The sequence below is a fragment of the Triticum aestivum genome, chromosome 2D (genome assembly GCF_018294505.1).
Source record: "Triticum aestivum cultivar Chinese Spring chromosome 2D, IWGSC CS RefSeq v2.1, whole genome shotgun sequence".
NCBI lineage: Eukaryota > Viridiplantae > Streptophyta > Magnoliopsida > Poales > Poaceae > Triticum > Triticum aestivum.
Window position 1 is genome coordinate 212,053,240 of NC_057799.1, and position 25,167 is coordinate 212,078,406.

Sequence of the window (25,167 nt, forward strand, 5' to 3'; positions counted from 1 at the left end):
GCTCTTATTGTTTTCAATTATGGTCGGTACACAACGGAACTCATGAGTACAAAAAATCTATTGCACAAGTCTCATAGTAGCAATGAGCAACTGAAGAAAGGTATCGGTGGGGGTACTATTTTCTTTGAAGATGCTTCTTACACTTTGTCAGTAATATAGCATAAGTTCCTTGAGCGCGCTTTGTCTTTTACAGCCTTATGGCCTGATTTCCTGGTTATCGGAAACACCGTCGATATTTTCGACAGGTGGAGTACATAACACTTTTCGGTCCTTGACCAAAGAGGGAGAAGCCGACGTTCGGTTAAGACGCGTTTAAAGTTCGGGTGAACAATGATATGATATTAGTACTTCGGTACATACAGTCATTATACATAAAATTCTTTTACAAAAGTCACTTGGGGGCTCTTTAATTTATATGAGCCATTTTATAATAAGTGTTCTTCTTCTTAGTCGTTGCAAAGTTTTTTATTATTATTTACCACTCCCTTTTTCGACACGAGTGTGTGGTCACTAGCCGGGGAGCCTAATTTCTCTCACAAAACCGCTAGAGATCAGTTTACTAAACTAGCCTAACGAGAAGTACTCCGCCTTCGGGATAGGAGGTTGAAGCCGTAGGCTGACCCGCTTGGAGTCTTGAGATAGGACGTGTCATGTTAAAGCACGACAGAAGCACCTTTTTTTTTCTAAGACCAATTTTCGATTTGGCACCGAACACTTGTTGTAGTTCGGACGTCTAGTTTTTACTGAAGTTTTTTTGGTTTTCCAAGCCTATGGCACTTTTAAACTATTTGTGTGTTTCCAGCATAAGTCTCGCAGTGCAACGCCGGACACCTTTAGAGATTCGGCAAAAATATTCTCGAACACTACTATATATGCATTGGTTTCGAATTGTGTCTTTGGTCAATAGTTGGGTTGCCCGGCTCCTGTGCTTGCCTCCTACATTCCGCTTTGTTCCGCTAGGTGTGCAAAGGGAGAACCACTGCGATTGTGCTTCCAGCTCGTATGGTTAAGCACCTCAGTGGAGAAAGCCAAAAACTGACTGTCACAATAAGTGTAAACTGGTCAGCGATCCGATGACTATGTTAAATGACGGGCCGTTCATAACATTGGCCGAAGTGTTTACGGCTTGACCTCGGATATCGCAGAACACTAACCGGGGGCTCATAGCTAGCTACACCAATTTAAAGCTCCTATGACTAAGCGAAAGTTATAAAGCCTGCATATCTGATTGCCTCGTTTCCGCTAACACAACCGCTTTCGGGCACCGAGACGTCAGCTAAGGGTTCCCTTGTTATTGCGGAAACACCCTGCGTAGTATCTACAATGGGGTAAAACTGACGATGGGCCACTTTCAACTGATAAACGATCGCAATGGAGTCAAAATAATTATTTAAAGTACTTGGATAAATAGAATCATTACAGATAATCTGTGATTTTACTCTGGATATCGATCCTTAATTCGGCCACCTGTGCCCACATTAAGGCTCGGGGGCTACGGGGCTCTGCGCTCATTATTTACAAATATTAAAGGGGCACATTGATCCCCTGATCTGGTGTTGCCACCCGACCAGTGTCTCGGGGGCTACTGCATTGCCTATTCAATGTAGAAAATTCAAAGGGCTCAGTGTTCGGCCTGATCGAACTATGGGAAAGCGCGTCTTCGGACAACAATAAGTACCATCTGGACCTATCTGGCATCAAGCTAATATATCACGGCGACTTCTCACGACCCTCTCTCAGGTGCCCGTTCGCCGATCACTATTATCTCTAATATATTACACTGCATTTCTATTCCTACGTGTGCTACCGAGCTAGGAGCTGATCCTCAGGCCGATTTCGTGCATCGACATGAGTCTCAGGGGCTTCTAGGATCAGCGGTTTCATGTTTTCCTTCAGGTGCATCTCGGGTTTTAGACTGACAAACACCTTGAGGGCTACTAGTTATCATGTTGACAGCTAATAAATTTACGCGCATCGAAAATAAAATTCGTAAACAATCAGCCCAAGCCCGAGGTGGTGCACCACCTTGGAGGTAGTCCGGCATAAAGCTCGGATTTGAATGGCTGGCTCAATAGAGGGCATTTCCGGCATTAATCTCGGCTAAACTCCATCAACTTTTTTGAACCAAGGTGACCTATGACACCTTGGATATAGTCCGGCGTTGGAGCTCGGATACAGTCCAGCGTTGGAGCTTGGACACAGTCCGGCGTTGGTGCTTGGCTGCAAAGGATACCTCGAATGCAGTCCGGCATTGGGGCTCAGATCCAACAGGACACCGCCGCACAGGAACAACTTCAAACCCGAGGTGTGGCATAAAAAAACAAGGCATTGATAAAGGCCGAAGACTTAAAGGGCTCCTCGGATACCCGATGTATGAACTCGTCACATTTAGCTCGGCAATCCTCAAGACAGATGATGGGAACATTTGTTGAACCAGTTTTCAAGACCGATGACCGAAGATGAAGAACAGTTCAGAAGAATCGAGGAGCGTCCCTAACTTGATGACCGGTTCAGGGGGCTATTGACGGTGTCCTGGACTAGGGGGTACTCACCACGTCATGTCCCTTCTGTTAGATTGGGCCAAGGACCCCCATGGCCGTGTACTCATGGGCTAGTTTGGACAGCAGCTGCATACAAGGAAGATACCACAACACTTGGCGATCAAGACAAGGACTCCTCCCCACCGGCGTATTCGGCTAGGACTCTTGTTATCCTAGGTTGTCGGATCCCACACATAGCAATACACGTCACACGTACGCATAACATGCAAGTATGTATTGTACAACATGGCATCACAACATAACGCAAACTCATATAGATAAAGGCCTAGAAGAGCCACATAGCATTAAGTACAAACAGGGGTCACATGACCCATCATTCAAAGCTTACAAGCAACGAAAGCATTACATGTCTGAGTACAGACAACTACAAAAGAAAAAGGCTGAGAAGCCTGACTATCTACAAGACCCTCCCAAGGTTACAAGATCGTAGCTGAGGTACAAGATACTCGTCGAAGTCCAAGCGGAACTACTAGTAAGACTGAAGTCTCCGCTACAAAAACATAAATAAAGCAACATGAGTACAAAGGTACTCAGCAAGGCTTACATCAGATCCTATCATACGTGCATTTGTATCAAGAAGGTAATGTGGGGTTTAGTTGCAGCAAGCTAGCTTTGACTCAGTGGCTATCCTGTTCTACGACTACGAGAAACTTCTTTGAGGTAAGAAGGCGCACACGAGTCCACTAATCACCACCTCAATACACCACTATGGATTCATTCCCGTCTCACTACGAGAAGCCATCCATAGCACTCACACTTATCTAGAGCATTTTAGAGAATCCACTTCAAGTTGTCTATGTACCACGTAAGCATCCAAGAAGTCCATAACCGAGGACACGGCTATTCGAATACATCATGATAACCCTGCAGGGGTGTACTTCTTCACACACGCTCTCACCACATATCACCATGTACACGTCATGTATCTCGACAACCTTCAAGCGGAAGCCTGGCGAGGGTGTCGGCCATGACCTAACTAACCACACAAGACTCTAGTCCAGGTTTATCGCCTATTCGGGTTCCATCCGCAAGGAGATCCGGCCGGGGTTTCGCTCACGGCCCCAAACGATGTGAACAGGCTTCCCGAGCCCACCATCCGGGTGCCAGTCGGTACACCGGGCCACGTGTGCCTAGTCTGTCCCAAGCCCACCCTGCCGGGTGCCACTTGGTAGAAAAATAACACTACATACAAACACCAGAAACTAGTTGCGACTCCTGGACAGAGACCAAGTTGGTTAATAAGTCGAGAGGGGCACTTAAGCATTCCAATGCGTGGTAATAGCTAGTCATTGGACAACATACACAGAACTCAGTGCTTAAGGACGGTTCCAGTGAGACAACCCACCATGTACACCTACATGGCCTCTCACCGCTACCTTTACCAAATCGTGTTCACACACTTAACTCTCAGCATCAGAACATATCATAATACTCCAATCCATTCCCAATGAACCAGACCTGACACAACTCTAAGCAATAGCAGGCATGGCATGGTAGGAACAAAACATGGCTCAATCAACTCCTACACATGCTAGTGGGTTTCAACTATTTACTGTGGCAATGACAGGTCATGCAGGGGAATGGGTTCAACTACCGCAGCATAAAGTAGCAGTTGAATCGTTGTTGTCCTAATGCAATGAAAGAGAGCAGGAGCGAGAGAGTGGGATTGTATCGGAATGAACAAGGGGGTTTGCTTGCCTGGTAGATCAACAGAGGGGCACTTCTCCTTGGACAGGTACTCTGGAACACTCTCTGGAGCAGGACCTATCGAGAAGGAACGGTGTCGACACTAAATACTCAAGCATATGCAACAATATGATGCATGAGCATGGCATGAATATGTGATGTTGTTGAGATAATGCAACTAACATTCCTTTGGTTGAAGTCCATTTGAACCAATGATTCAAATGCAACTCCAAGATAAGCTCTTATAAATGCCATTAATATGTTTTCACATATACAGCAGGTATAAGTTGGTTTTTCATGCATGAAACTGGTATAGATTGATAGATTGCATTTTTCTGATGAATTTTCATATATAATTTATTTCAATCTGAGCTACGGTTGAATTTCTATGAATTTTTGAAGTTTATATCATTTTCTGGAATTTCCTGATTTAATTTAAATCCAGAAAATGAATAACTGCATCAGCACTGCGTCATGCTTGTGTCAGCAAGTCAACAGCGCTGACTAGGGTCAAACCTGACGTGTGGGGTCCACACGTCAGTGACACAGTGTTAAACAGGGTTTTTTACTAATCTAATTAAAAGATTAGGGCGCAGGGGCCCACTGTCGGTGTTAGGGTTTAGTTAAATGGTGATTAGCCTTAAGCTAATCACCTGGCAGGCCGGGCCCACATGTCAGGCCGGTGAGGTCATCGCCGGCGACCTCTGGTCGTGGCGGAGTCCGCGTTGCAGGGCACGGGGGTGGCGGCTGAGAGCACCGGGGCGTAGCCCGTGCTCTCCCGCATTTGGTGGGGCAGGTGGGAGGAGCTGGGGAGGCCGGAGCGGAGCTCGCGGCGGCGGCCGGAGCTCGGGCTCGAGCAGCTGCGGGCTAGAGGGCGCAGAAGACAGGGGAGTAGGGGGGGCGACGGCGGGGATCACAGCGAATCGTTGGGCGTCATCGGAGAGCTCGGGGAAGGGCTAGAGTCGGCGGGGCAGCGATGGGGATCCACGGCGGCCGGAGACGAAGATGGCAATGGCGACGGCTCCACGGGGCGCTCCGGCTTGCGTGGCTCAGCGGAGGGCTTCAGAGCGAGGAGGCGGAGCTCCTGGGCATGCTGGAGAGGCGAGGGGGAGGCGGTGGCTACGGCAACGGCGAGCGGGGGCGACGGCAGCGCTCGGGCGGGTCAAGAGAGAGAGAACCAGGGGAGGACGGGAAACGGGAGAGAGTGAGAGAGGCTTGGGGGGTGCGTGGCAACGCATGTGTGATCCAGGCGACGGGGGAGGAAGAAGCACGAGGTGGCGGGAGACGTGGCCACGGCCGGTCGCGTGGCCGCGCGCGCCGGCGCGTGCCCCTGTCCTTCTGTCGTCGCCAGGAGGACGACGGTTGGCGGTTGGGCCACTGGGCCGCACCGCTGGGCCGGCTAAGGCGCTAGATGGCTGCAGGTAGGCGCCAGGTAAGCTTTTTCCTTTTTGTTTATCTTTTCTATTTTTCTGACATTTGTTTGATTTAATAAAAAATACTAAACCATTTTATTTTCTTATGCCAATTTTTGTAGGAGCTAGTGGTATTATTCCAGAGCTCCTCAACAACTAGCATAATTTTTGGACATATATTATATATGTAACATATATATATCCAATGCAAATAATTATGCATTAATTCCAAATTTCCAAAATAAATATTTATGAGCTCCTGGAAATATTGGTTTGAAATTTAACTCTGACCAATATTTTCAGAGAGTAACATGAACATTTTCTTGGACCTTTTTGGAGCAATTTTTATCTGGGTCATTTCCAGAAATGATTTCTGAGGGTTTCACAATCCCCATTTCAAATTTAAATTGAATTAAACATGATGCTCACAAGAAGGCTAGCCTAGGTCATACCAGATCTAGGGATGTGACAACTCGCCCCCACTTGAAAGAATCTCGTCCCGAGATTCAGGGGTCGATGGAAAGTAGGTGGGGTACTCCAGTCAAAGACGATCTTCTCGCTCCCAAGTAGCTTCTCTGTCGGAATGATGAGACCACTGAACCTTGAGAAACTTGATGTTCTGACGTCGGGTGACACGCTCTGCTGGATCAAGAATGCGAATAGGGTACTCTCGATATGTGAGGTTATCTTGGAGATCAAGCGTTCGTGGTCCACTCCGCGGATGGGATCCGAGAAGCAACGCCTGAGTTGAGAGACATGGAAGACATCATGGACTCGAGAAAGATGTGGGGGTAGTTCCAACTGGTAGGCAACCTCTCCTCGTTTAGCGAGAATGAGGAAGGGACGAATATAACGAGGAGCCAACTTGCCCTTGATAACGAATCGATGGGTACCTTTTAGAGGAGTAACCCGAAGGTAAGCCTTGTCGCCAACTTCATAAGCCACTTCCTTATGACGACGGTCATACTGGCTCTTCTGACGAGACTGGGCTGTTTTCAAATTCTCACGAATGATGCGAACTTGCTCTTCTGCTTCCTGGATCATGTCCGGTCCAAAGAATTGTCTTTCACCGGTTTCTGACCAGTTCAAAGGTGTTCGACATCTTCGTCCATACAGAATCTCGAAAGGAGCTTTCTTCAGACTAGATTGATAGCTATTGTTATAAGCAAACTCGGCGAAAGGTAGGCATTTCTCCCAATCCATACCGAATGAGATAACACAAGCTCTAAGCATGTCTTCAAGAATTTGGTTGACCCTTTCCACCTGACCACTTGATTGAGGGTGGAAAGCGGTACTGAAGGAAAGATGGGTGCCCATGGCAGTTTGGAAACTCTCCTAGAAATGAGAAGTGAAGAGACTACCACAGTCTGAATTGATCTCTAGTGGAACACCATGAAGTGACACTATTCGAGAAATATATAAGTCAGCGAGCTGACTAGCAGTGATACTCTCTCGAACAAGTGAGCCACTTTGGAAAGACGATCAATGACTATGAAGATAGCGTTATTCCCTTTCTTGGTCCTGGGAAAGCCGGTGATGAAGTCCATACCAACTTTATCCCATTTCCACTCAGGAATGGCTAAAGGCTGAAGGGTGCCAGCAGGCCTTTGATGCTCTGCCTTAACGCGACGACAAACGTCACAGTTAGCTATGAACTCAGCAATTTCTCTCTTCATCCTAGTCCACCAGAACCTCTGGCGTAGCTCCTGATACATCTTAGTACTGCTGGGATGAATCGGGAGAGGGGATTCATGTGCCGCCTTAAGGATCAGTTGTCGCAGATGTTGATTCTTGGGAACTACCAAACGATTCTCAAAGAAAACAACACCTCGATCATCTATAGAGAAACTTCCACCAACTCCCTTCTTAATGTTTCTCTTAATGCGGACAACACCCCTATCAAATTTCTGGTCAGAAATGATCTGATCCTCAAGGGTAGGTTTCGCCACCAAGGTAGAAATGAATCGGTGAGGAGCAATGTGAAGATTAAGCTTACAAAATTCCTCATGGAGAAGTGGTTGGCCCTGCTGCAACATAAGATTGTTGCAATAGGACTTACGACTTAGCGCATCAGCCATGACATTGCCCTTGCCTGGGGTGTAAGTAATCCCTAAGTCATAATCTGAGATCAACTCCAACAAACGTCTTTGCCTAAGGTTCAAATCTGGTTGGGTGAAGATATACTTGAGACTCTGGTGATCGGTGTAAATCTCGCAACGTTTACCGAGAAGGTAATGTCGCCATGTCTTAAGAGCATAGACTACGGCTGCAAGCTCTAGATCATGTGTAGGATAATTCTCCTCATGTGGATGCAACTGTCGAGATGCATAGGCAATCACATGACGATCCTGCATAAGAATGCAACCTAGTCCCTGTCATGAGGCGTCGCAGTAGATAATAAAGTCCTTAGTGAAATCCGGTGGCACCAGTATGGGAGCAGAAGTCAGGCGTCTTTTCAGTTCCTGAAAACTGTACTCACACTGTGGGGACCACTCAAACTTTTTATCCTTCTTGAGAAGTTCCGTCAGAGGTTTGGCCACTTTGGAAAAGTTCTCAACAAAGCGGCAACAATAACTGGCTAGACCAAGGAAACTCCTAACTTGTTTAACTGTTTCATGTGGAGTCCAATCAAGAACGGCCTGAACTCTCTCAGGATTGATAGCAATGCCCTTACCAGAGATCACGTGGCCTAGGTAGGTCACTTCTGGCAACCAAAATTCGCACTTGGAGAACTTGGCATAAAGGTGGTGCTCTCTGAGTTTTTCTAGCACAAGTCTAAGATTTTCGGCATGCTCTTCCTCGTTCTTCGAGTAAATAAGGATATCATCGAGGTAAACCACGACGAACTTATCTAAGTACTCCATGAAGATCGAGTTCATCAATCGGGAGAATGTAGCTGGAGCATTGGTTAGACCAAAGGACATGAAGGTGTATTCATACTGGCCATAACGAGTGACAAAAGCTGTCTTGGGAATGTCCCCATTTCTAATCTTGATTTGATGGTAGCCTAACCTCAAATCCATCTTGGAAAAGACTGAGGATCCAGCGAGATGATCATACAGGTCATTGATCCTGGGGAGCGGATACTTGTTCTTTATCGTGACCAAATTAACGGGACGATAATCTACAACCATCCGGTCCGTAGCATCCTTCTTCTTGACGAAGAGGACGGGGCAAGCCCAGGGAGAAGAACTAGGACGGATGAAACCTTTTTGCAAGGACTCATGAAGTTGTTTCTTAAGCTCAGCTAGTTCTAAAGGTGCCATCTTGTAAGGTCTCCTAGAGATTGGGGCGGTTCCTGGGATAAGATCTATGACAAACTCTACATCTCTGTCAGGTGGAATACCTGGCAATTCCTCTGGAAAGACATCCAGAAAGTCACGGACTACCAGGATATCTTCAAGGTCTGGAAGAGGACTGGCATTAAGAGAATAGAGTTGACGCTTTGCAACTCTGGTGGAGATAGTGACTAACTTGCCAGATGGGTGTGTGAGTTGAACAGACCTGGTGTAACAATCAATCTTGGCATGATGAGCTGTCATCCAGTCCATACGCAAGATGATGTTAATATCTGTAGACTTGAGGGCTATAAGTGAGGCAAGGAATACAAGTCTATCAACAAGGATTTCATTACCATGGCTTATTCTGGTAGTTTCCCATCTAGACCCTGGAGTTTGGATTTCAAGTGGAGTTGGCATATCACAAAATGACATGTTGTGCAAACGAGCATAGCCTTCAGAGATGAAGGAGTGAGATGCTCCAGTATCGAATAGAACCGAAGCTGGATGGCAATTGACAAGGAGTGTACCAAGAACGACATCCGGATCATCATGAGCGTCTTTAGTTGAGACGTGATGCACACATCCACGTTCGGTGGGAGCTGGCTTGACACTGATCATCTTGCGTGATGGCTTACCACTGCGAACAGACTTCTCAGGTAGGGGTGGGGCATAGTTGGTTTGAGAGCAGTCACGTCCATAGTGTCCTGGCTTGCCGCATGTGAAGCAAGTCCCTGAAGTTGGATGTGGACCCGCATTGACAAGCGGTCTACCAATAGGCCTGGGTGGAGCATACTGCTGAACTGGGTGAGGCGCCACATAAGATGGCCTGGGTGCATATCCAGGTGGAAGAGCGGAGTTCGGAACCCAAATACAGCACTTATGAGAACTAGAACCAGAGGAAGAAACCAAATCACGGGTGTGCTTACGAGACTCCTCGTAGGTGAGCTGAGCTGTCTCCGCATTAATGGCCTTGTTCACAAGAGCCTGGAATTTATTGCAATAGTGCAAGTGGAGATCACGACGCAACTTGGGGTTGAGACCCTTTCGGAACCTAGCCTGCTTCTTAGCGTCCGTGGACACTTCTTCTGTAGCATAGCGGGCGAGGTTCTCAAACTCTCTACTGTAAGCATCAACAGCCATCTTACCCTGGGTGAAACTACAGAACTCTTCTCTCTTGCGGTCAATGAGAGCCTGAGGAATGTGATGCTCGTGAAAAGCCTCAGTGAAATCTCTCCAGGTCGGTATCTGGCCAGCTGGAAGCATAGCCTCATAGTTCTGCCACCAAAGACTAGCAGGACCTTCCAGGTGATATGCAGCATAGGTGACCTTGTCACCTTAGCTACGTTCGCAGAATGCAGCTTGTGTGTGATACTACGGAGCCAGTCATCTGCATCGAGTGGTTCAATGGAATGATGGAAGGTAGGTGGTTTCAAACCAATGAAATCATAGATGGTCGCTGACTCTTTGCACTGAGGTGCGGTGTTCTCCTCGATACGTGCTAACAAGCGGTTAGACTCATGCTTGTTCCTCTCCATCTCTAACATAAACTTTGCCAACGAAGGCTGGTCGAGAGGATCCTCCTCATCCCTACCACCTCCGTGGTTCAGGCAACGAGCAATAGAACTTCGGTTAACTGACGACATCCTGAGAAGCGGAACCAAGGACGAGGTCAACAACAACTATAGGATGCAACATGTAGCACAAGGAAATTTAGTATCTCTCAAACTCCTAGGACAATTCCGGCGGCATAACAGCAGTAAAATGCTCAAAGTGAGACATTCTGCAAAGGACGGGGTAGCACCATACTCAACATCATCACTCAAGGTTCTGAGATATTACTAAACAGGCTACACCGGAGGTACTCGAACTGGGATATGACTCTGATCAACCAATCCTAAGAGACTATGGAGTAGTAACACGTGATCCTAATAGACAGAAGAGGAAGCCTAGTTCCTTAACCCCGTAGGAAAGATAGGATGACTCGGATCAGAAGGGCATGAGGTAAAAGGAGTAAAAAGAGCCTTACGTTCCCTTCCACAATCAGATCCCTTACATAGCTAACGAATTTCTAGACTCAACTTCCACCAGGTTGGCTTGGAAATCCTACAGGCAGTCAGGCTCTGATACCAAAGCTGTCGGGACCCCGATTCTAAGTCACACCGATCTAGCATGTAACACCTCATATCACTTTGCGGCCTCACGCACGGTATTCCCACGGGTGTCGCCTTACCATGGCCCGGGACCGTTTGCGCCTTTTGGCTCACGTATATGATAGTGTCGCTAGCATCCATATGACAGAGAACCCGGGCCGACATGACTAGTCGTGAACCCAAAGTGGCACTAACTTATGGGGACAGGCATACATGAAACAACATCGAGCATGTCGGTCAGCACCGTGTGAATCCGGGCTGTAGCAACTGGGCTAATAGGACTCCGGGAACCCGGGCTGTAGCAGGCTAGGCAGGACTCCGGATGTCACCGCGTGACATTTCCCCGAAGGGACAGACACAGGAACGAAGTGAATCACATGCCGGCCAGTCTAAGTGTTCCGGAGCAGTAGTGCTGGGCTAGCAGGACTCCGGTAAACCGGGCTGTAGCAGACTACCATGGCTCGGTGGAAGCACTAGACTACATTTCCCCATCAGAGAGGCTACGAAGGAGAGACAACTAGGTTGTCGGTCCCACACATAGCAATACACGTCACACGTATGCATAACATGCAAGTATGTGTTGTACAACATGGCATCACAACATAACGCAAACTCATATAGATAAAGGCCCAGAAGAGCCACATAGCATTAAGTACAAACAGGGGTCACATGACCCATCATTCAAAGCATACAAGCAACGGAAGCATTACATGTGAGTACAGACAACTACAAAAGAAAAAGGCTGAGAAGCCTGACTATCTACAAGACCCTCCCAAGGGTACAAGATCGTAGCTGAGGTACAAGCTACTCGTCGAAGTCCAAGCGGAACTACTAGTAAGACTAAAGTCTCCGCTACAAAAACATAAATAAAGCAAGATGAGTACAAAGGTACTCAGCAAGGCTTACATCAGATCCTATCATACATGCATTTGTATCAAGAAGGTAATGTGGGGTTTAGTTGTAGCAAGCCAGCTTTGACTCAGTGGCTATCCTGTTCTACGACTATGAGAAACTTCTTTGAGGTAAGGAGGCACACACGAGTCCACTAATCACCACCTCAATACACCACTATGGATTCATTCCCGTCTCACTACGAGAAGCCATCCATAGCACTCACACTTATCTTGAGCATTTTAGAATATCCACTTCAAGTTGTCTATGTACCACGTAAGCATCCAAGAAGTCCATAACCGAGGACACGGCTATTCAAATAGATCATGATAACCCTGCAGGGGTGTACTTCTTCACACACGCTCTCACCACTTATCACCATGTACACGTCATGTATCTCGGCAACCTTCAAGCGGAAGCCTAGCGAGGGTGTCGGCCAGGACCTAACTAACCACACAAGACTCTAGTCCAGGTTTATCGCCTATTCGGGTTCCATCCGCAAGGAGATCCGGCCGTAGTTTTGCTCACGGCCCCAAACGATGTGTACAGGGTTCCCGAGCCCACCATCCGGGTGCTACTCGATACACCGGGCCACGTGTGCCGAGTCTGTCCCAAGCCCACCCTGCCGGGTGCCACTTGGTAGAAAAATAACACTACCCACAAACACCAGAAACTAGTTGCGACTCCTGGACAGAGACCAAGTTGGTTAATAAGTCGAGAGGGGCACTTAAGCATTCCAATGCGTGGTAGTAGCTAGTCATTGGACAAGATACACAGAACTCAGTGCTTAAGGACGGTTCCAGTGAGACAACCCACCATGTACTCCTACATGGCCTCTCACCGCTACCTTTACCAAATCGTGTTCACACACCTAACTCTCAGCATCAGAACATATCATAACACTCCAATCCATTCCCAATGGACCAGACCTGACACAACTCTAAGCAATAGCAGGCATGGCATGGTAGGAACACAACATGGCTCAATCAACTCCTACACATGCTAGTGGGTTTCAACTATTTACTGTGGCAATGACAGGTCCTGCAGGGGAATGGGTTCAACTACCGCAGCATAAAGTAGCAGTTGAATCATTGTTGTCCTAATGCAATAAAAGAGAGCAGGAGCGAGAGAGTGGGATTGTATCGAATGAACAAGGGGGTTTGCTTGCCTGGTAGATCAACAGAGGGGCACTGCTCATTGGACAGGTACTCTAGAACACTCTCCGGAGCTGGACCTATCGAGAAGGAACGGTGTCGACAATCAATACCCAAGCATATGCAATAATATGATGCATGAACATGGCATGAAGATGTGATGTTGTTGAGCTAATGCAACTAACATTCATTTGGTTGAAGTCCATTTGAACCAATGATTCAAATGTTACTCCAAGATAAGCTCTTATAAATGCCATTTATGTGTTTTCACATATACAGCAGGTATAAGTTGGTTTTTCATGCATGAAACTGGTACAGATGGATAGATTGCATTTTTCTGATGATTTTTCATATATAATTTATTTCAATCTGAGCTACGGTTGAATTTCTATGAATTTTTGAAGTTTATATCATTTTCTTGAATTTCCTGATTTAATTTAAATCCAGAAAATGAATAACTGCGTCAGCACTGCGTCAGCAAGTCAACATCGCTGACTGGGGTCAAACCTGACGTGTGGGGTCCACATGTCAGCGACACAGTGTTAAACAGGGGGTTTTACTAATCTAATTAAAAGATTAGGGCGCAGGGGCCCACTGTCGGTGTCAGGGTTTAGTTAAATGGTGATTAGCCTTAAGCTAATCACCTGGCAGGCCGGGCCTGCATGTCAGGCCGGCGAGGTCGTTGCCGGCGACCTCTGGTCGCGTGGGAGTCCGTGCTGCAGGGCACGGGGGCGGCGGCTGAGAGCACCGGGGCATAGCCCGTGCTCTCCCGCATCTGGTGGGGCAGGTGGGAGGAGCTGGGGAGGTCGGAGCTCGCCGGAGCGGAGCTCGCGGTGGCAGCCGAAGCTCGGGCTCGAGCGGCTGCGGGCTAGAGGGCGCAGAAGACAGGGGAGTAGGGGGAACGACGGCAGGGCTCACAGCGAATCGGCGGGCGTCGTCGGAGAGCTCGGGGAAGGGCTAGAGTCGGCGGGGCAGCGATGGGGATCCACGGCGGCCGGAGACGAAGATGGCGATGGCGACAGCTCCACGGGGCGCTCCGGCTTGCGTGGCTCGGCGGAGGGCTTCAGGCGAGGAGGCGGAGCTCCTGGGCGTGCTGGAGAGGCGAGGGGGGAGGCGGTGGCTACGACAACTGCGAGCGGCGCCGACGGCAGCGCTCGGGCGGGTCGAGAGAGAGAGAACCAGGGGAGGAGGGGAAACGGGAGAGAGTGAGAGAGGCTTGGGGGTGCGTGGCGACGCACGCGTGATCCAGGCGACGGGGGAGGAAGAAGCAGGAGGTGGCGGGAGACGTGGCCGCGGCCGGTCGCGTGGCCGCGCGTGCCCCTGTCCTTCTGTCGTCGCCAGGAGGACGACTGTTGGCGGTTGGGCTAGTGGGCCGCACCGCTGGGCCAGCTGAGGCGCCAGATGGCTGCAGGTAGGCGCCAGGTAAGCTTTTTCCTTTTTGTTTATCTTTTCTATTTTTCTGACATTTGTTTGATTTAATAAAAAATACTAAACCATTTTATTTTCTTATGCCAATTTTTGTAGGAGCTAGTGGTATTATTCCAGAGCTCCTCAACAACTAGCATAATTTTTGGACATATATTATATATGTAACATATATATATCCAATGCATTAATTCCAAATGGCCAAAATAAATATTTATGAGCTCCTAGAAATATTGGTTTGAAATTTAACTCTGACCAATATTTTCAAAGAGTAACATGAACATTTTCTTGGACCTTTTTGGAGCAATTTTTATCTGGGTCATTTCCAGAAATGATTTCTGAGGGTTTCACAATCCCCATTTCAAATTTAAATTGAATTTGAACATGATTCTCACAAGAAGGCTAGCCTAGGTCATACCAGATCTAGGGATGTGACAGGTATTACCTCCATCGAGATGGCCCGAACCTGGGTAGACATTGTGTCCCCCGCCTCCTGTTACCATCGATCCTAGATGCACAGTTCGGGACCCCCTACCCGAGATCTGCCGGTTTTGACACCAACAACGACCGATGGTGTACTCGAGGTCAAAGCCGACCACTCGGTACTTGTCCTTGGCAAGGAACTGCTCCATAGTTTGGATGGAGCTCTCCACCTGGACCGGATCGTTCATGTACACCACCGAGAGGGTCTTCCCCCTCACATGGGTGTCCACTATGTGATGCGTGGTGAACTGCCCGCCGTTGTCGTCGTCGGCCGCTGGGAGCGCCATTGGAGCCACGGGGAGCGCCATTGGAACCGCTGGAGGTCCTCTCTATATGTGTCCTCATGGGTGTGCTTATTGTCTCGTGTGAGACGAGAGATGAAGGTAAATGGCCGGAGGAATAAAAGGGGGCCGGGCGATGTGGATTATCGGCGCGTCCGCATGGCAGTTTTTGCAGTGGGTAACTGCATCGTCGCACTGCGCCCGGCGCAACCGCTTGCACACGAACGTGCATGATCGTGCGCCGGCCCCAAACACTGGCAGCGCGCGTGGAGGGACGAGGGCAGAGCACCCGGAGGGAGGCGAGAGCAGAGCGCGCACGGCGGGACACGAGCAGAGCGCGCCGTGGCCGCCTGAACCGCAAGCAACCACACGCATAGAGCTGTTGAACACGCAGGAAATGGTCGCCTACAAGCCGGCCGATAGTTGCGTCGCTGCGTAGAGAGCGGCCGTGTAGTACCACCTCCATCTATTCTATAGTCTCCTTTATATTCCATGCCATACTTTGGCCTCAAATTTAACCAACAAAATGTTAATGCATGTTTTAAAAATTATATAATTGGAAACTATGTTCAAATACAAATTCAACTATATAATCTTTGGCGACATGCATTCGTATGTTATTAGTTAAATCGTACTTACAAACCAGGACAGTGGTATAGTAGGTAATTAAATCACAAACGTTTTTTTATTAACCGTATGTGTACGTGGCCTTTTGTCCTCTTCTCGCACATCTTGTCACTCCGTTGCCGCAGACGGCTTACAGCGCAAGCTTGCGCAGCGCGCGGGGGCGTTCTTTTTGCCAAACCATGGCACCAATGAATCATCGGTGAGCCCGTTCCCATGCAACCTCGCAGGTTCCTGCGCAAGCTTACCGCCCACTCGGTGAAATCCCCCAAAATCCCAATGCTTACCGGCCTGCAAATAAAAACCCTCACTGCCGGCGAGTCCTGCGTCGCATTTTCCCCTCCATCCCTATAGCTTATTTCGTCTGCTTCTCCCACAATCACCAATGGCACCTGTCCGTCGTCGTCGCTCAGCCACTCCGCCGTCACCGGAGGACAGCTCCAGCTAGGAGGCTACACCGCGGCGGCGGCGCAGTCCCCGGCGTAGTGTAGTCCGCGTGGCATCCCTGTTGGGTGTGCCCGGAATACCCACCACACGCTCCGCCGCCGGTGCCCGTCGGCAGCTGTTGCCGTCCGCCGTTGCCGCCACACCACCGTTCAAAGCCAGGGCCATCGCCCGCTCCGCCGCCGTGGCCTGATGGCGGGAGGTGGCCGTCGTGGCCGCCACCCCACTGCCGGCCACTGTGGCCATCACCCGCTCCGCCACCGCGGCCCGAAGGCGGGAGGTGGTGGTCGTGGCTGCCATCCCGTCGTCGGCCGCCGTGGCCGCTGGCCCACCGTCGACCGCCGGGGTCATCACCCGCTCCGCCACCGCCGCCCGATGGTGGGAGGCGGAGGTGGATGCCCGCACGTGCGTCAGCGACCTTGCGCGCTACACCGAGTTCCTGCGGGAGGAGGAGGAGCGCCTCGTCGAGCACGCAAAGAGCCTTACCTCCGCCGTGGCCGCGGCACACGCTGCCTCAGAAAGCGAGGAATCAGGATATCTACAAGGAGAACCACCGCTTTGAGAGGGGTCGTCTCGAGCGGCAGAGGTCATTCGAGGTGAGCGTCGCTGAAGATGCATTAGCGGCAGGCACCGCATTGCGGGTGCCCAGCTCGTCGGTAGGCTCCTCCACCTCCGCCTCTTACTGAGCGCGCTTGGCAGAGGAGAGGCAGCCGGAAGTAGTACAAAGCCCCTCCGCAATAGTAGTAGTATTTAGGGGCTATTTTGTTCTGTTCATCTGACTATAGATGTGGTGGAACTGTACAACGTACTTAAAATTAGCTAGTATATATAGTTGAACTAGCTATTTCAGTACCTGGTTGGCAACAATTGGGGAAACGTTTGGTCAGTTCAGCTGTCGAGTTGAACTGTTTGTATAAATTAAGAACGCCTGCTTAATATATGAATGAAATCTATGCTTAATTACTGAATTTTAGTTGCAAAAATTAGATACTGCTAGTGATTTTTAGCTTCATATTTTGACAAATCGCAGTGTTACAAGGATTGACAAATCTTACCAAATTGTTTGTATGTGGTTGCACACGGGTCATCCAAAACAACAATTTGCATTGAAGGGATGCACACATCCTGCGCTGCTCTCACTTTGCATACATGTGTTCTATCTAAAATGTTTGCGATCAAGAGCTGCAGAAATCCTGCTCGGCACATTTTATCTTGGCTTCCTGGGGAAGCTGTCGGTTTGCATACATGTGTTCTAACTAAAACGTTTGCGATGAGTGTTTTATATTTAAAAAGCGAATTAAACTGCGGCTTGGGCGCCATTAATGGAGAGGTTGCGAGCAAGGCGGGTGGCCATGGAAGTCAAAGGGCTCGCTTCCCAGTGAGCCTGCGCAACGTACAGCTCGCATGCTTCCCGGTGAGCCTGCACACTCGAGGACAGCTTGCACGCCTCTCGGTCAGCCTGTACATCGGATGGCGCTCGCACGCCTCCCGTTCAGTCAAGGTCAAGCAGCTGTCCGCACGGCACCTCCTACAGCCATTAAAACCAAGACACGTGGCGTCACGTGAATGGTTAACAGAATTTTGGATTTACTATAATTTAAAAACCAGGCATCTCAATGTTTTTCGGGCAATTAACGGTGCTCTGGTGTTTGAAATTCGTTCCCATTTATTGCACGGGACCTAAGCATGCACCCAAGGACACAGATTTGATTTTTCAACAAATTTATATGCACTGGAGCATGTGCACGTAGTTAAAATTTGAATTATGCACATAAATGCATTGAAAACTGAGTTAATGCATAAAAATGTCCAAACGGACCCTAAAAAATCACAAAAACTTAGACAACACTCCTGTTGTTCTATGTTGACACGAGAAAAAATTGAAACCAATAAGAGGCAATGGATATTGTTTCGTCCCCAAAGGTGGGACGTTCCCTACCGAAAACCATCATGCTTATTGTGAGAAGCTCTGGTTTGTGAGAAGCACATACCCAAACCTGCCCCAAATGGGACAAAATTTGTACCATGGCATGTTGATGTTGCTCCATGATAGCATGCCAAGTTTCATGAATTTCAGACGAGTTTTGGATTTACTAGAATTTAAAAACCAGACATCTCAATGTTTTGCCTGTCGGATGTGGGGTTCCGGCAAACCCTTAAGGTTCGAACACTGGGGTGCGTGCGAAGTCTTTCCCTCCTACCGATCTATGCCTTAGCTCGCTAAGATCTCGCGGACGAACTCGGCGAACTCGCAACACAGAAAGACATGAGATTTATACTGGTTCGGGCCACCGTTGCGGTGTAATACCCTACTCCAGTGTGGTGGTGGTTGGTTGCCTCTTGGGCTGATGATGAACAGTACAGAGGGAAGAACAGCCTCCTGAGGTTGAGGTGTTCTTGTGCTTGGTGTCTTAGCGGGTGAGAGCTGGATGAACTGCTCGATCCCCCTACTGTGGTGGCTATCTCTACTTATATAGGCCCTTGTCCTCTTCCCAAATATTGAGCGGGAAGGGAGCCAACAACGACGGGCAAAATTGAAGGGGGACAGCAAGTACAAGCTATCCTGACAAAAGCGGTCTTCGCCTGCGAAAAGCTCTGGTGGTGACGCCGTCTTGGGCTCCACGATGACCTCCATCTTGCCGTCCTCCTAGTCTTGGTCTCGTTGCACCGATATAGCAACCTTTGCCTGATGCCTCGGGACTCCTCGCCTGCGCTTGCTTCCTTAGCACCAAAGAGGAAACAACGACGCTGCGCGCTGGCGCCCACCTGGTGTCGATCGTCATGGCTCACGTCACGAGAGCCTCGTGAGGTTCGCCCCGCCTTGATATCTCCGCTCCTCGTGAGCCTGCCTGACTAGGCCACTCCTGAGGAGGTCTTGCGTCGTCCGCCTCGTGAGGCTTGGCCCCTCGCGAGGGTCTTGGATGCCTTGTTGATGAAGATGGGCCGTACGGCCCGCTGACTTGGCCACGCCGTGGGCCGCAGGCAGGCAAGTCTGGGGCCGCCCGTTCCCAGAACGCCGGCAGTAGCCCCCGGGCCCAAGGTGTGCTCGGGCTTGGCTTCGCGGCGAAGCCAAGGGTCAAGTTCGGAGCGCCGCGGGCCCCAAAAGCCTGCGGCCTCGGTTGACGCGTGGTGTGATACGTCTCCAACGTATCTATAATTTTTTATTGTTCCATGCTATATTATATTCTGTTTTGGACATTATTGGGCTTTATTATACACTTTTATATTATTTTTGGGACTAACCTATTAACCGGAGGCCCAGCCCAGAATTGCTGTTTTTTTGCCTATTTCAGAGTTTTGCAGAAAAAGAAAATCAAACGGAGTCCAAACAGAATGAAACCTTCGGGAACGTGATTTTCGGAACGAACGTGATCCAGAGGACTTGGACCCTACGTCAAGACATCAACCAGGAAGCCACGAGGTAGGGGGGCGCGCCTACCCCCCTAGGCGCGCCCTCCACCCTCGTGGGCCCCCTGTTGCTCCACCGACGTACTCCTTCCTCCTATATATACCTATGTACCCCCAAACTACCTGATACGGAGCCAAAAACCTAATTCCACTGCCGCAACCTTCTGTACCCGTGAGATCCCATCTTGGGTCCTGTTCCGGAGCTCCGCTGGAGGGGGCATCGATCACGGAGGGCTTCTACATCAACACCAAAGCCTCTCCGATGATGTGTGAGTAGTTTACCTCAGACCTTCGGGTCCATAGTTATTTGCTAGATGGCTTCTTCTCTCTTTTTGGATCTCAATACAATGTTCTCCCCCTCTCTCATGGAGATCTATTCGATGTAATCTTCTTTTGCGGTGTGTTTGTTGAGACCGATGAATTGTGGGTTTATGATCAAGTTTATCTATGAACAATATTTGAATCTTCTGAATTCTTTTATGTATGATTGGTTATCTTTGCAAGTCTCTTAGAATTATCAGTTTGGTTTGGCCTACTATATTTATCTTTCTTGCAATGGGAGAAGTGCTTAGCTTTGGGTTCAATCTTGCGGTGCCCTTTCCCAGTGACAGTAGGGGCAACAAGGCACGTATTGTATTGTTGCCATCGAGGATAACAAGATGGGGTTTATATCATATTGCATGAGTTTATCCCTCTACATCATGTCATCTTGCTTAAAGCGTTACTCTGTTCTTATGAACTTAATACTCTAGATGCATGCTGGATAGCGGTCGATGTGTGGAGTAATAGTAGTAGATGCAGGTAGGAGTCAGTCTACTTGTCTCGGACGTGATGCCTATATACATGATCATACCTAGATATTCTCATAACTATGCTCAATTCTGTCAATTGCTCAACAGTAATTTGTTCACCCATCATAATACTTATGCTCTTGAGAGAAGCCACTAGTGAAACCTATGGCCCCGTGGTCTATTTTCCATCATATTAATCTCCCGACAACAAGCTATTTCTGGCGCCGGTTTTATTTTACTTTCTTTAATTTGCATCTTTATCATAAAAATACCAAAAATATTATTTTATCATATCTATCAGATCTCACTCTCGTAAGTGACCGTGTAGGGATTGACAACCCCTTATCACGTTGGTTGCGAGGATTTATTTGTTTGTGTAGGTGCGAGGGACTCGTGCGTGGCCTCCTACTGGATTGATACCTTGGTTCTCAAAAACTGAGGGAAATACTTACGCTACTTTGCTGCATCACCCTTTCCTCTTCAATGGAAAACCAATGCAGTGCTCAAGAGGTAGCATGGTGGTTGATTGGATGTGGGCGTCTCCGCTTCCCCACGCTGCCTTGGCAACTGCTCGACCTTACAAAAGGCTGGCACAGGCAGTACTGGCCTTCATTGCTTCTTCCTCGCCTCGCTCCAGATCCCCTTTCTTGCTCCTCGCCACCGCTACCTCCAGATCCGCTCCAATATCATCCTGCATCTGCGATCCATGGCGCCGCGCAAAGTCAGGACTTCCTCAGCACCGGCTTGGTATGAGCCGACCCTTGAGGCGCCCACCATCACGGAGAAGAGCCTTGCCTCCGTGCGCCTGCTGACGGTGGGTGAGAGCAATGAGTGGGGGAGACCGAGCTCCAGCTTGCCTCCGACGTGCCGGAGCCTGAGGAAAGCACCTTCTTCCCTTTCTTCTCGAGCAGCATTGCCGTCGGGTTGGTTCCTCCCTTCTCCGATTTCTTTTATGAAGTCCTCGACCACTACGGGCTGCAGGCATTGCATCTCCATCCCAACTCTGTCCTCCTCCTATCCATCTTCGCCTACTACTATGAGGCATACCTGGGCATGATGCCCTCCGTGGCGCTCCTGCATCATTACTTCTTCCTCCGTGTCAGCGAGGGTCACATCTCTGGATGCGCTAACTTCGTCGCATCCGGCAAGGCCAACTCGATCTCGAGCACCGGGAAGAGGGCCGACAACATTCGATCCAAATGGGTCATGATGGACGCCAAGCGCGCAGATCCGCGTCTGATGTTGCCTACAGTGGCGCCCTCTTCCAACGGGGGGTGGCCCAAGGCAGAGGTTGCCGATGAGCGGGCATCATTAGTGTTGGGGCAGATGATGACCGACTTGAAGCCGGGCAACGCGAGGGCCAAGGTGACGGGGGTTATGCTCCTGAGGGAGTTCTTGACGCTGCGAGTTGCCCCGCTCCAAGCGCGCGCGCGCCCCCTGTGGGAGCTTGAAGAAGAGGGAAACAAGACCCGCCTGAGGCCGGGTGTCGGGTGGTTGGTGCGACATATGCCAAGGGATGGCTTATAATTGTGGGAGCCCAGAAAACGTCGCCGGTGCCTGGAAACGGGATGAGACGAAGACATGCACGCCGGCGGATCTTACCCAGGTTCGGGGCTCTCTGAGGAGATAACACCCCTAGTCCTGCTCTGCGGGGTCTCCGCATGATCACTAGATCGATGAAAGGTAGCTACAATCGCTCCTAGAGCTGTTGGGATCAAGGGAGAAGAAGAACAAGGCTAGCTCTTGCTTCTCTCTATCTATGGTGTGTGTGCTATGCTTTAGGAGGCAACTCTATGCTCAGAGGCCAACTATGCTTGGAAGCGAACCCTTTGCATGGGTGCTCCGGGGGGTTTATATAGGCCTACCCCCCGGGGGTACAATGGTAACCCGACTGGGAGCTGGTCCCAGCCGTCAGTCTCTACGCTCGCCGGCTTCTCCGCCGGCTGCTGGGTCCCGCCGGCTGGTGGGTCCTGCCGGCTGCCGGCTACTTGGTCGACAGGCCGGCCCCACCGCCTAGGGTCTTGTCGGCGGCTGCTTACTGTAGCCTCGCCTGTGATGACGAGGGCTTTGTCGAGGTAAGCGCGGCTATAGCGGGCCGCCTCGGGGGCTATCACTGTAGCCTTACCTCGTCTTGTCTCCTTAATGGGGCTCCTGCTTCGAGGAAGGGAATAGCCGGCTTCTGGAGGCCGGCTATGCTCTTGGCCGACTGGGAAAGGCCGGGCCGCCTTCGCGCCTCTCTCTAGCTGAAGGGGCCCGCAGTCCTTGGGCCATACAGGAGTTGGTCGTGGATGACGTCGAGGCTAGCATGGCTACAGTGCCGAGCCGCACGGGAGACGGCCGTCCCGTACGGCCTCCTGTAGCCATGCCCGCCTCGGGCTTCGGGGGTAGTGGGCCGCACTGTGGCCACACCCCGTCGTGTCGCCGTTATGTGGGAACAGCTTTGGTGGTTGTGGTCTCGGCCGGCTGCTAGGAGCCGGCGTCCTTCTTGGCTGGCTTCTTGGAGTCGGCCACCCCGTAGTCGTCCTGGGGAGAGGTTGCTCGAGGCTGGGTCGCCTTCCGGGAGTCGGCTTCAGAGGTAGCCCGCCAGGGAAGGCGGACCAAATGCTTGGAGTGCTTGAAGGCCCAAAGGCCTGATAATTTTTCTGAAGAACCAGGGGTAGTCGGTTGGGCTACCCGTGGCCATTTACTCCAACAGTAGTCCCCGAAGCTGATTGGGCTTCGAGGTGGAGTAGGGGTTGAGAAGCTCGATAAGCTTCCTATCTTGACAAGCCGACAGCTGGGAGCCGGCCTTGGTCAGGTGCGCCGCCTGAGTCGAAATCTTCTGGAGTCGGAGGGTGGGAACCCGCCGACACGTGCACCGGGCCGCGGGCCGGCCACGGGCCGTCGGCGAACCATGTGGCCGGAAAGCCTGCCAGCCGACGCGCGTGACGGGACGTCGCCGCAGGGAGGGGGCCTGCCACGTCCGCGCCCTAGCCCAGGCGCGGAGCCTTTGTATCCCGAAACCGCCCGCACGTTCCGTGCGGCAGTTTCGGCTCGCACTTATGCGCAATAAACGCGAGACGTGGGGGGAGTGGGCGCAGTTAATCCCACGTCTCCCCCCACGTCCGGCCTCTTTGGCCTCGTGAGGCTATAAGTAGGGGGAGGTGGAGGGCGGCAGGCCCTCGCACGCTCCTCCTACTTCCACCGTCTTCTTCGCTCGCCCGTTCTCGCGACAGCGCCTCGCCGCCACGCTCTTCCACCACACGCTCCTCCGCCGCCGTGCTAGCTTTCGCCATGCCTCCCGCCGTAGAGCAGCTTGGCGGGGATTGGGACGGCTCCATCGTCCATGACGACCACATCGACTTCCTCCACGACACGCGGCGGCTGCCCAGCGCGGACAAAGTGGAGGTCCGCCTCGCGCCGGCGAAGGAAATCTTGCCGAGGCCGCAGGAGGGCGACCGGGTGGTCTTCCGCTTGCACTTCTTGCGCGGCTTCGGCCTGCCAGTGAGCGCCTTCTTCCGCTCCGGGCTCAAATTCTATCAGCTCCAGCCGCACCATCTCACCCCCAACACAGTGGTGCTGCTGTCTGCCTTCGTCACCCTGTGCGAGGGCTATCTCGGCGTCCTCCCCACCCTTGAGCTCTGGGGGGAGCTTTTCCAGTCGAAGCTGGGCACGCACAGCAAGGGCGTGCCGGCTCATACTGGCGCCTTCATCGCGTCGCGGAGATCGGGCGCCGTCAACCCCTTCCCCGTCATCACGCTGATCCAATCGGTGAAGAAGTGGCAGAAGTCGTACTTCTACGTGCGGAACATCGCTCCACGGGGCGACTACATCAACCTGCCGGCTTACGTAGCCGGCCCACCAGCGGGCAGGCTGCCCCAGTGGTCCTTCCGGGCTGTGACGCTATCGCAGGCGGGAAACGCCGCCATCGCCCGACTGCGGGTGATCGTCCAGTCGGAGGGCCTGACGGGGCCCGACCTCCTGGCCGCGTTCGTCACGCGCCGGGTTCTTCCGCTCCAGAGCCGGCCTCATCTGATCTGTCAGATGAATGGCCAGCTCGATCCGAGCCGAATGTGCACCAAGGAGATGCCGCGCCATGAGGTCGCCTACATGGTGAACTACCTTGCAAACTGCCAACTCGCTGAAGAGTGGCAGTTCGGGAAGGAGCCATATAGCCGAGCCAATCCTCCGCCTATGGTATGCTCCCCTTGTCTCTTTTTCTCTCTCTCTCTCAGCCTTGTTGCCGAGCATCTTTGGCCGACTCTGACTTAGTCGGCTTGTTCTTCGACAGAGCCCTCTGCTTCGGCCGGCCGGCGGGTCAGACGTGGAGCGCCGCTTCGTCCCCGACCGGACCTAACACCACCTGGAGGACCCCGACCTGGGGGCGGTCCATATGGACGACGCCGTCGAGCCGGGCGGTGGCCAAGCCGGCGGCGAAGCAGGCGGCTCCGGGTTCACTGCTACCTTCGACGACTGGCCGGACGAGGATGAAGCCGAAGCCGTCCCGCGCCGCCAGCCGGAATCTGGACGCGGCGCGGGCTCCTCCGCCGCGCAGCCTGCTCGAGGTGGAGGGCAGAAGCGTCGCGCCGCCCAGGGT